This window comes from Acomys minous, assembly GCF_964271855.1.
Source record: "Acomys minous genome assembly, chromosome: 10".
Classification (NCBI taxonomy): domain Eukaryota; kingdom Metazoa; phylum Chordata; class Mammalia; order Rodentia; family Muridae; genus Acomys; species Acomys minous.
Window position 1 is genome coordinate 6,233,936 of NC_140491.1, and position 10,099 is coordinate 6,244,034.

General features: G+C 45.1%; 1 long non-coding RNA gene across 2 annotated transcripts in view; it reads right to left on the reverse strand.

Annotated features, from left to right (window-relative positions):
- LOC311606335 overlaps nucleotides 1-9,426 on the reverse strand; it is a 28,583-nt gene extending 19,157 nt beyond the window's left edge. For both annotated transcript variants that reach the window (XR_014782297.1, XR_014782298.1), the window contains exons 1-3: nucleotides 9,231-9,426; nucleotides 6,000-6,112; nucleotides 320-1,000 (exon numbers count right to left, since the gene is read on the reverse strand). This is a non-coding gene — a long non-coding RNA (uncharacterized lncRNA). The remainder of the gene's footprint in view (nucleotides 1-319; nucleotides 1,001-5,999; nucleotides 6,113-9,230) is intronic.
- Nucleotides 9,427-10,099: the final 673 nt, after the last annotated feature.

Sequence of the window (10,099 nt, forward strand, 5' to 3'; positions counted from 1 at the left end):
ATGTCCGCTCTCACCTTTTGGAGGTAGAAATGAGTCTAATCTTTCATTTTCCTTTGCTGACTTATTTCTTACACGTGTCACCCCACTTAAACCTCACAGCCTTATGAGGACGGTCCTTTCATTATGCTACCGGATAAAAATTGTGATTTCCTTACAGAGTATAGCACTGACGGTTTCACAACTGGTACCTGGGGCTGAGGCACAGAGCTAGTGCTTGCCCGGTTTGAACGAAGACTTGGGTCTGAACCAACACACCACCCAGCGTAAATAAATAAAATGAAAGCACCGAAAGCTTAAGACAAGGCAAGATGGCACACACCTGGAATCCCAGCACTCGGGAGACTAAGGCAGAAGGATCACTTCAAGTTCAAGACCAGCCCAGGCGACACAGCAAGACCACGCCTCAAAACAAAACACAGGAGAAGCCTGGCAACTTGCTAAATACCAGCAAGGTTTTAAGTTTAGGGTGTCTGGAGCTGTGGCTTTTGTTTGCCTGGATTCTGTATTCTGGTCACTGAGTGAGTCTAGATCTTTTGGGTGATGACTTGGTAAGTTTTCTTTGGGCCCAGGGTTGATTTGTCAACAGAAGGCGGTGTTACAGGAGCATGTCACGGTGCATCTCACACGGCGTATGGCAGAATGGCCTCAGTGGAAAACGCCCCTGTGGAAAGGGCGCCTTGACTTCGAATGACTCATTGGCACAGAAGTCACCTGAAGGTGGGCAGCAGGCACTCTCTTTGATGTGGCTTCCCTCTCAAGCTCATCTTGTCAAAGTGTTGGAGAGAAATAAAAGTTCCTTCCATTTGACTCGGTTCCTCCACACCTTGGCTGCAGCACCACAGACGGTAGGAAAATGAAAGCAGGACCCCGAGGATGGGTGGGCTCACTTGCTGAGCTTGTCAAGATGGCCGAGAAGCTGACAACCTGCTACTTGGAGGTGGAAACTATCCGAAGAGCTGGGTGGTATCTGTCAAACTGAGCAACAGCCACACAGCTTTGACTGGAAGGAAATACAAAACAAGAAATTCATTATAGGTGCTCCCCTACCTTCTTGCTGGCCCCTTTTCCCATCCAAGCAGCCCCCCCCCCCACTTCGGCTTTATCTTGTTGCGCACGCACATGCGTACGTAAGTCTAGGTTCTACACATAAAAAAAGCACGTGACACGATCTGTCCAAGTCGGCCTTATTTTGCTTAACATCATCATCTCCAGTTTCAGCCGTTTTCCTGCAAATAATGTAGTTTCAATCTTTACGGCTGACTTTACGGCCGAGTGAAATGTCATTGTGTGAACAGAAGAAAAAGAAAACACTAGGAAAGGAGAAACTCACCAGAAGGATGAAAGGACCACTTGCTAGGTGTTTGGGTTTGTTTTTTCCTCGCCCAGGGAGCCTTTCTCAACCTCTGAGCTTCCCTTTCTCTCATGAGGTCCAGAATGTGACTCCCCGCGTTCTGTTGCCTCCCAGTGCCCAGCAGGGTGCCAACCCCAAGATGGCCCTTAGAGCTCCCTCATGGACGGCCCAGAAAACCCTGACACCCCGGTGAAACCCGAGGCACCATGTGAAATCAACCCCATTTTCTCCTGGCATACACATCCTCAGTTTAAGAGAGAAAGATGCTGCAATGTGAAAACAGGAGAGAGAGTGGACCTCAAGGAGAGGTTTTCTAGATATTCTAAAAGGAAAGGCGACGCCAGCAGGCAGCTTTGCAATATGGTAAGAGGAGCCTCACCACAGCCTCAGTGGCAGCTTTTTTTGGGTTGAGAACACGTCTGTTCCCTTTACTTGAATAGTGTGTACATATCCCCACCAAGGTGCACACAGGCTCAAGGATGATTTCTGGGAGGAAGTGTGTTACAGGATACAGGCAGCCGGGGCTCTCACCGAGCTGTGTGTGACCGTAGCAGTCTGTGTGCGCTGTGTGCACTTGTGTGCATGCACAAAACCTAATCGTTGCAACACTGAAGCCCCCAAGCCACTCTCCCACTAAATTGCACTTTTGTTCCTCACCCATATTCTGAACAGATTAAGAAACGAGACTGGGGTTGCCTCCGTGGCAGAGCATCTCCCTAGCTTTAGGGAGCTCTGAGTTCAGGTCCCAGAACTGCCGACAATTAGATTAAATTTTAAAATAGTTTTTAAAAATAGGAAGAGAAAATAAGGACTAGATATTTAGCTTGACGGTGCAGTACCTGCCTGGCTTCAATTTCTAGTATACACGAAACATATATTCTCTCTCTCTCCCTACACACACACACACACACACACACACACACACACACACACGCACACAAAAGGAATGAGTCTGGTGTCTACATCTTATATTGCTAATAACACTAGAAGAGGGATAAATGAGCTTGCTGCCTGAACCCCAGAATCACCAGGCTCAGCCGGAGTGGGGTAGGGAGAGATCAACACTGACTCTCCTGCTACAGGAAGACACCACAGCGCCGCAGCACCTCGGAGAACAGGCGAGCATATGCTGGCCATGGCTGCCCCTAGCCACAGAGAATAAATGGAAAGGCAGGGATGAACGTTCACAGCTGCCTCTCCACATTGACTAATGAAATATGTCACTCCACCTCCAGGGTTGGAATGTATGCGCGGGGGTGGGGTGGGATGGAGGGGGAGGGGTGGGATGGGGTGGGAGGGGTGGGATGGAGGGGGAGGGGTGGGATGGGGGTGGGAGGGGTGGGATGGGGTGGGAGGGTGGAGGGTAGGAGGGGTGGGATGGAGGGGGAGGGGTGGGAGATGCTAATTAGGCTCCCTTTGCAGAAAGGAAGTGCCAGGCATGGGAAAACACGCCCTCTAGTACAAACATCAGTCAAATTGAGTCCAGTAAAGACGGAAGACATTGATTTTTGTCTCCTAGTTACAATGACTCAGACCTGATTTGGACCTGATCAAATGGCAAATTAAAAAACTTGGAAATCTGGGGTCAGCAAGCTAGTCCAGTGGGTAGAGATGCTTGCTGCCAAGCCTGTCAACCTGAGTTTGATCCCTGGAGCCCACAGGGTAGAAGGAGAGAACTGACTCCCCCAAGTTCTCCTCTCACCCCCACATAGTTGGATGGTGCTTTCAAATGTGAAACACACACACACACATTCATACACAAACAAATAAAGAAAATGTTTAAGGTTTTTTTTTAAAGCTTTTAAATAAATTTACATTTATCATTCAAGAGATTTTGTATAAGAGTTGTGTCTCTGTCTCCTGAAAACCTGGACGACTTCTCATGGTAGACTGAGGCAAAGATTGCTCAGCCCTTCCCACCTCTGCTGTCCACACACTGTACAGTGTCTCTCCACAGTTTTACCCGTAAGGACCAGCGTCTGCCTCTCTACCTTGTGTGTCCAAACTTGCCTTGTGACTTGTCTTGGGTAGTGGTGTGTCAGTTCTGGGCTCTCTTTCTGGGAATCCTACCAAGACCTTATGCAAACAAGCTTGGGCTGACCTGCTGGATGGTGAGAGAGCTCCAGCAGACGTCAAACAACTATGGGGTCAGGAGTATGTACGGCATACAAACTCAGCTTAACCAAGAGATATAGTTTTAGTCATCAGCGTCAAGGCTAAAGACACAGAAGAGCCCAGCCCAGCAAAGTCAACATGAAACTAGTGTACCCAGTGACTGAGCATGTGCAAGAGCATCCAGCCAACACTGGGAGGACTAGCCACCACACTCACAGGTTATAGAACAGCAACAAATGGTCGTTTGAAGCTACAGAGGTTCAGAGTCGTTTATTACACAGCCATAGCTAACTGGTCTACCTGGCCATGTCAGGCAACACTTAGCTAGGTCATGACGGGAGATGAAGCGTGAATCTTGAAACTCCTCAGTGTTCTTGCATTCGATACTGCCTCTCAGACACAGGAGCTGAGTGACAGTTGCCATGGAATAGCATTCTTGAACTTTGTTTCTCATTGTTGGATTAAGAGTAAACGTAAGTGGCCTAATAACTAAGTTATCAAGACTTGAATGTCAACAGTGGTGGAGAGCACTCTATATTCTAAGAAAAATGGGAAAGTGAAGGGGAAGCAATCTTCTAAGAGTAACTTCCTACCTCCAATTCCCCTTTAGGTAATTTAGATTTAGCTCTTGTTTTAATCTTCTCTGTAAACTGGGGTTAAATACACACATGTTGAAAAAAGCCTTTAAGAACCCAGTTAGGTTTGGCAGAATGCCATAATTGTTTAGTGCATAAACTCAGAAGCCTGAGCACTAGTTGTTAAATCCTAGATCTGTCATTTGCCAGCTAATACTTTACGTCGCACTTACCCTGGCCACACAGATGTTTATCAAAGCTGCTTCCCAGACCTCTCCTCTGTAAGAATTCTCTCTATTCCTTGCATCTCTCCAGGAAATTATTATCAAACACTAATTTTAACAAGTTAGTGTTCATTTAGTTTAACAAGAACTAAAATAGTTTAATTCTTACTTCAGTTGGGTGTGGTGGCACATGCTTTTAGTGCCAGCATTTAGGAGGTAGAGGCAGGCAGATCTTTGTGAGTTTGAGGCCAGCCTTGTCTACATATAAACTTTTCAGGCAGCCAAGTGGGAACATGTCTCAAAGAACAAACAAAAACAAACAAGATTTTTTATTATAGGAATACACTAAGAATTCATAGGAGCCAAAACAAAGTCATGTGGTTTTTTTCTTTAGTATGAAATAACTTTTATGATATGTTGGGGACAATAGGCCATATGGCTAATGTTCAGCCATCTTGTCAGAGCCTGCACCTTTAAGTCTCTGTTTTTCCCAGAGCTTGCCTTTCACCAGAAACTAGCTGACCCTGTTGTGGGTCAGCAGTTAGACTAAAGACAGATAGGGACGGAGCAACTCTGTTGTGGTTTAGCAGTTGGACTAGACAAAGATGGAGCCAGATACCCTGTGTGGCAGGACATTATGACCCTGCATAGAATTCTCTGTGTTTTGAGAAAAGCATGCAGTTGGGTTGCTATAGCAATATGTTTCCCTGCCTTCTGACTTACAAAAGCTGCTGCCTGACTAATAAACTTTGAGAGCTTGATCAATACCTCGGACTTGCTCTCCTTGTGTCTTGCATTCCAACAAGTGAATCTTCTCCCGAGTTTTAGTCAAACCCCACAGGCCGGGGCAATGATAATTATAAAACATACCTTCCGGTCAAAGTATAGACATTTTGTGAAGGTTGTATTTATTCAATGCAATGAAATATTCAACTGCAAAATAAATATCACCATAGGAAAACATGAAAATGTTCAAAAATAATGCTAATGACATATATACAATACAGTATGTTAATGGTAATGTTATATATGCATAAAACATATATAGTTAAGTTATCAGAAGAGAATATGACAATATAAATAGCTGTCATCATGAAAAGTTTATAAGATTTTAATAAAAAAAGCATAGATTTAAAATTTGGAAAAAAACAGATATCTTAAAATTTTGAGTGTTTGAAGGGCAGAGTTAAAGTGCACTATAATGTATTATTTTACTGACATTTATCAGTACATTGAATTTAGAAAATTGGTGTGTTTTGGTGGGAGACATAAGAACAGGCTATATGGTAAAAGTGTCCTCCTAAAGCCTCCACGCACTCCCCCTCGCTTGGGCCCCCACCCCACTCTTCCCACCTTCTGGCTAAAATCCAAACAGAACAGAATAAAACTCCGACATCTCCAGCTGCAGACCGCAACGCGCCAGGGGAAATAAACGGATTTCATCTCAGCCAAGTGCTTGTCAGTGGTGGGAGGACACTGCACTCAGCCAGCGCACTGGAACAGCACAGGTCCAGCTGTGCCTGGGTCTGCACCCCTGGATCCTATTGCCCAGTAAAACATCAGAGCAGGATCATCACCAGTCTGCTCAACTCCCAGCGGATCTCCAGGAGGAGACCACGGAGACCAACGGTTCTCAACCTTCCTAACGCTGCGACTCTTGAATACAGTTCTTCACGGTGTAACACTATTTCATAACTGTAATTTTGCTACTGTTATGAATTGTAATGTAAGTACCTGGTATGCAGGATGTCCTGATATGCAGCCTCCAAAGGGGTTTTGATCCAGAAGTTGAGAACTGCTGGTCTGGATGTTACCAATGGGTAGAGGTTCTAGAATCCTAGAATCCTCTGAAAGAAAAGAGGCAAAAACAATACTTAGATGTGGGGGCTTTTATGTTAACAAGAAGGCCTACTGTATACAAATATCCTAACCAGCTGGGCGTGGTGGCGCACGCCTTTAATCCCAGCACTCAGGAGGCAGAGGCAGACAGATCGCTGTGAGTTCGAGGCCAGCCTGGTCTACCAAGCAAGTCCAGGACAACCAAAGTAACATAGTGAAACCCTGTCTTGAAAAAAAATATCTTAACTGATGAGCTAGTCTATTCTCTTCTGTGTCTTCCTAGGTTCCTGGTTAGGTTTTTGTCAACGTGACACAAGCCAGATAGCCGGGAAGAGGAACTTCAATAGAAAACACGTCCATCAGATTGCTGAAAGGAAGTTTGTGGGGCAGCATTTACCCTGTAAACCAAACAAACCTCTCCTCCCCAATTTGCTTTTGGTCATGGTCTTTATCACAGAAACTTATCAACAGAAACTTAGAAAAATAGAAAGGGAAGCTAGAACACAGGCAACTATGAACTCCTATTTCATCTGGTTTACTTTGTCCTTTGTTAGTACTTAGTACAGGCGTGGTCACAATAGAAGCTGTCCCAGGCCCACAGCTAAGCTCTGAATATTCATTTATCTCACTGAGGCCCCACAAAATAAAAATAAAGTATTAGAGTTGTTCCTCCTTTGTGGCTGAGAAAATATGGAATCTACCTTTGGTCAAGCAACTAAGAAATTTAAAAAACAAAAAAACAAAAAACAAACCAAAACAAAACAACAAAAACAAAAACAAAAAACAAACAAATAAAAAAACACAACTAAGAAATAGCCAGGAAGGAACTGAACCGTGGCTCCTTCTGCAAAGGCCAAGTCTAATGTTTCTCTTCACTCCCTTTGCCCTGATAAGACCCTGTAAACAGCATCAGCGTACTTGTTAGCCATCAGGGAAAGAGAGTAGCTACGTGGACAGCAACGGTGAGAAAAGGCCACTCTCTCCGACGGCTTGTGCATGTTGCACTGGCTCCAAACTGAACTCACTTTGGAACACTCTCCTAAAACAACAATGTGGTTATTTTTAATTGCTCCAAGTGCACAGAGCTTGCAGCCATTGGCACCAGCTCAGCACCAGGAGGGACTAGTCACCTCTCCTGTAATTGAAGACATAGTGACTGGGAAATCAAGTGATGGGGAGAGCTTGTGGAAGGGCCAGTCCCTGCCTGACTATGTCAGGCCTCGCCTAGTTCTCTGCCCCTCCCTTCCTCGTCCTGTCTCCCGTGTCTCCACACCCCTGGATACTAACAGCTCTGTCTGCATGCTGGGCTGCCTGCCTCCCAGAGCTCTGCAGCTGTGCAGCGGGACTCAGCCCACCCACACTGTAGCCTCCTTCCTCCACGGTGCAGAGAGGCTCCCCGGCTCACATTTAAGGCAACTGCAGCCAAGATGTCTACAGAGCAAGGGAATGCTGTTCACAACAGCTTTTTTTCATTTTATTATTATTATTATTTTTTGTTTTGTGTATGGATGTTTGGCCTGCATGTACATCTATGTACCACATGCCTTCTGGGCCCCCACAGAACGCTTTAGTATTTATGGAGGATTGACCTCTAGGGTACAAGACTTCCTTACAGAAGATGGCTCGGTATTTGCATACAACTTATGCATATGCATAAGTATACGTACATACTTATTTATATGTGTGTCTGTGAGTATGTGATATGTTGTTTTAAAAAAAAATAAAATCCCAAAGTTTGATTTTACCAATAAGAAATCAGAAGCCAGACACTAGAGTGAAAGCTGCTAGCTCAGAGGACAGAGAAAACACCCAGGTGACCTTCCTACTCAGCCGACATCCCAGAAGGAAAATCAAAAAACAAAATAAAACCCTTTCTTCTTCTCCACACTGTCTTAAATCCCCTCAACTCAATGTCCTTCCTTCTTGTTTACTTCCTGTCTGTTCTTGCTTCTGCCTCTGGACATAGGGTTGGTTAACTTTTTAAATCTTGTTTACAGAAAGCTCTTCGATAAAAGGTGTGTGCAAGGACTGAGCCATACCACAACTAAACCCCAATATACAATCTTGGGGTTCACAGTGGGATCAAATATCCTGTAACAGTGATGTACATGCATATACATTCATATATATATCCTCCCATATACTTTAAGTCCTCTTGAGATTACTTATAATGCCCCATATAATATATAGGCGTTGTGAAGCTGTGCTGTGTTGTTTGGGGTGGGAGGTGACAAAAACGTCTGTATATATTCAGCACAGAAGTAATACGTTATTTTCTGAACAGTTTTCAGTACTCAGAAGCCCACACTGGGAAGTTCTCTGGGGTTTGTTCCAGGTACCGTCAGCAATGTTGGGTATACAACAGGGAATAAGACCCAGCCCTGGCTCTGATGAAAATCACATACCGGGGGAGAGATGGACCGAGAGGACAAGAACTTGAATATACAATGATGGGTCTGATGTGGAGGGAACAGGGTGCAGAGGAAGGGTCCCCTGCTCGGCGGGGATGGCCTCCCATGATGGAAAGGATCTGGAGAGCCAAGGAGAAAGGGTAACGGGATATTATGAGTGACTGCCTGGAGGCCACGATATCCCTGAGGTAGGAAGTACCTCTATTAGGCTGGCTAGCAGGGAGGTCTACTAGCTGACAAGAGAAGATAAATCCAGACCGAAGTGGACGGAGGAATTCAGATCCAGTAAACCAAGGCACTTGGAGCGGGTGGAGACTGGTCCCGAGATTATGACCCGGGTAGCACAGTGAGGGCACCATGGAGAGACAGAGCTGAAGATTGGCATGCCTGCTAATTGGCAATAGGATAGTGTGGTTCTAGGGGAATCTCTGAGGTAGGCAATAAATAAATAAATAAATAAATAAATAAAATGACCATGCCCATGGTTTAAAAGAAATTAGATAAACTGCTAAAAATCGAGCCACTGGGATACAACAAATTGAATAAACCATCCTTGAACTTTCTTTGACCCTTTCTTAGGGAATTTCACAAACTCTTCTCAGAAAGAGATTTTAAAAGTCCTGGGATCATAGACTGTCAAGAATTTAATGAAAGCTTTAGATAAGACTCTCCATTGGCAAAGGGAGGGAATTAAAACACACAAAAAAATTATTACCTCATCTGCTCCCTCCTCAAAAAGACATCATCTCATAAGACAGGGAAGATCGTTTCAGCAGCTCTGAGCACCAGCTTTTGCTCAATCCAGGTGGCAGAAATCACTTCTGAAGTCTAGGAAGCCTCTTCGGCTTCCAGAGGTAGCCAAAACAGGAAGTGACAGTTTGGGTGGAAAAATAGGAAGAGAGAGCATTGGGGTTCAGCAGCTCTTCAGAGAATAAGGCACAGAGCAACACCAGTCGCCAGGCAGCAGAGCCTTTAGTCATCCATTATATCCATCGGGCACTGAGCCGTAACCAAAAGATGCCCCCACCCCCGGTTGCTTACACCGCTTTCACCCCTGTTGTCTTCCACAGCATTTGGGACCAGTCATCAGGACCGCTGGTGGCAGCTGGGCAGGCTGTTCACTGAAAAGGCTTTCCGCAGAAGAGAGAGCAGACTGAACCCCTGCCTGCCTGTGCTGAGCTCTGTGGGATTTCACTGGCCAAGGTACTCAAAGTTGGTGACATTTTCTAATTCTCAAGAAGGTGTTCTACAGGCTAGCACTGCCCTGCTATACGCCTGATGCTTTTTTTTTTCTTTTTTTTCTTTTTCTCTTTTGGTTTTTCGAGACAGAGTTTCTATGTGTAGCTTTGGCTGTCTTGGACTCACTTTGTAGACCAGGCTGGCCTCAAACTCACAGCGATCCGCCTGCCTCTGCCTCTCAAGTGCTGGGATTAAAGGTTTGTGCCACCATGCCCGGTCCTTTTTTCTTTCTTTCTTTCTTTCTTTCTTTCTTTCTTTCTTTCTTTCTTTCTTTCTTTCTCTTTTTAAATTCTTTCACCACAGTCAGGGGCACAGCTGAGAAACATGCTACTTCATGCATGCCCT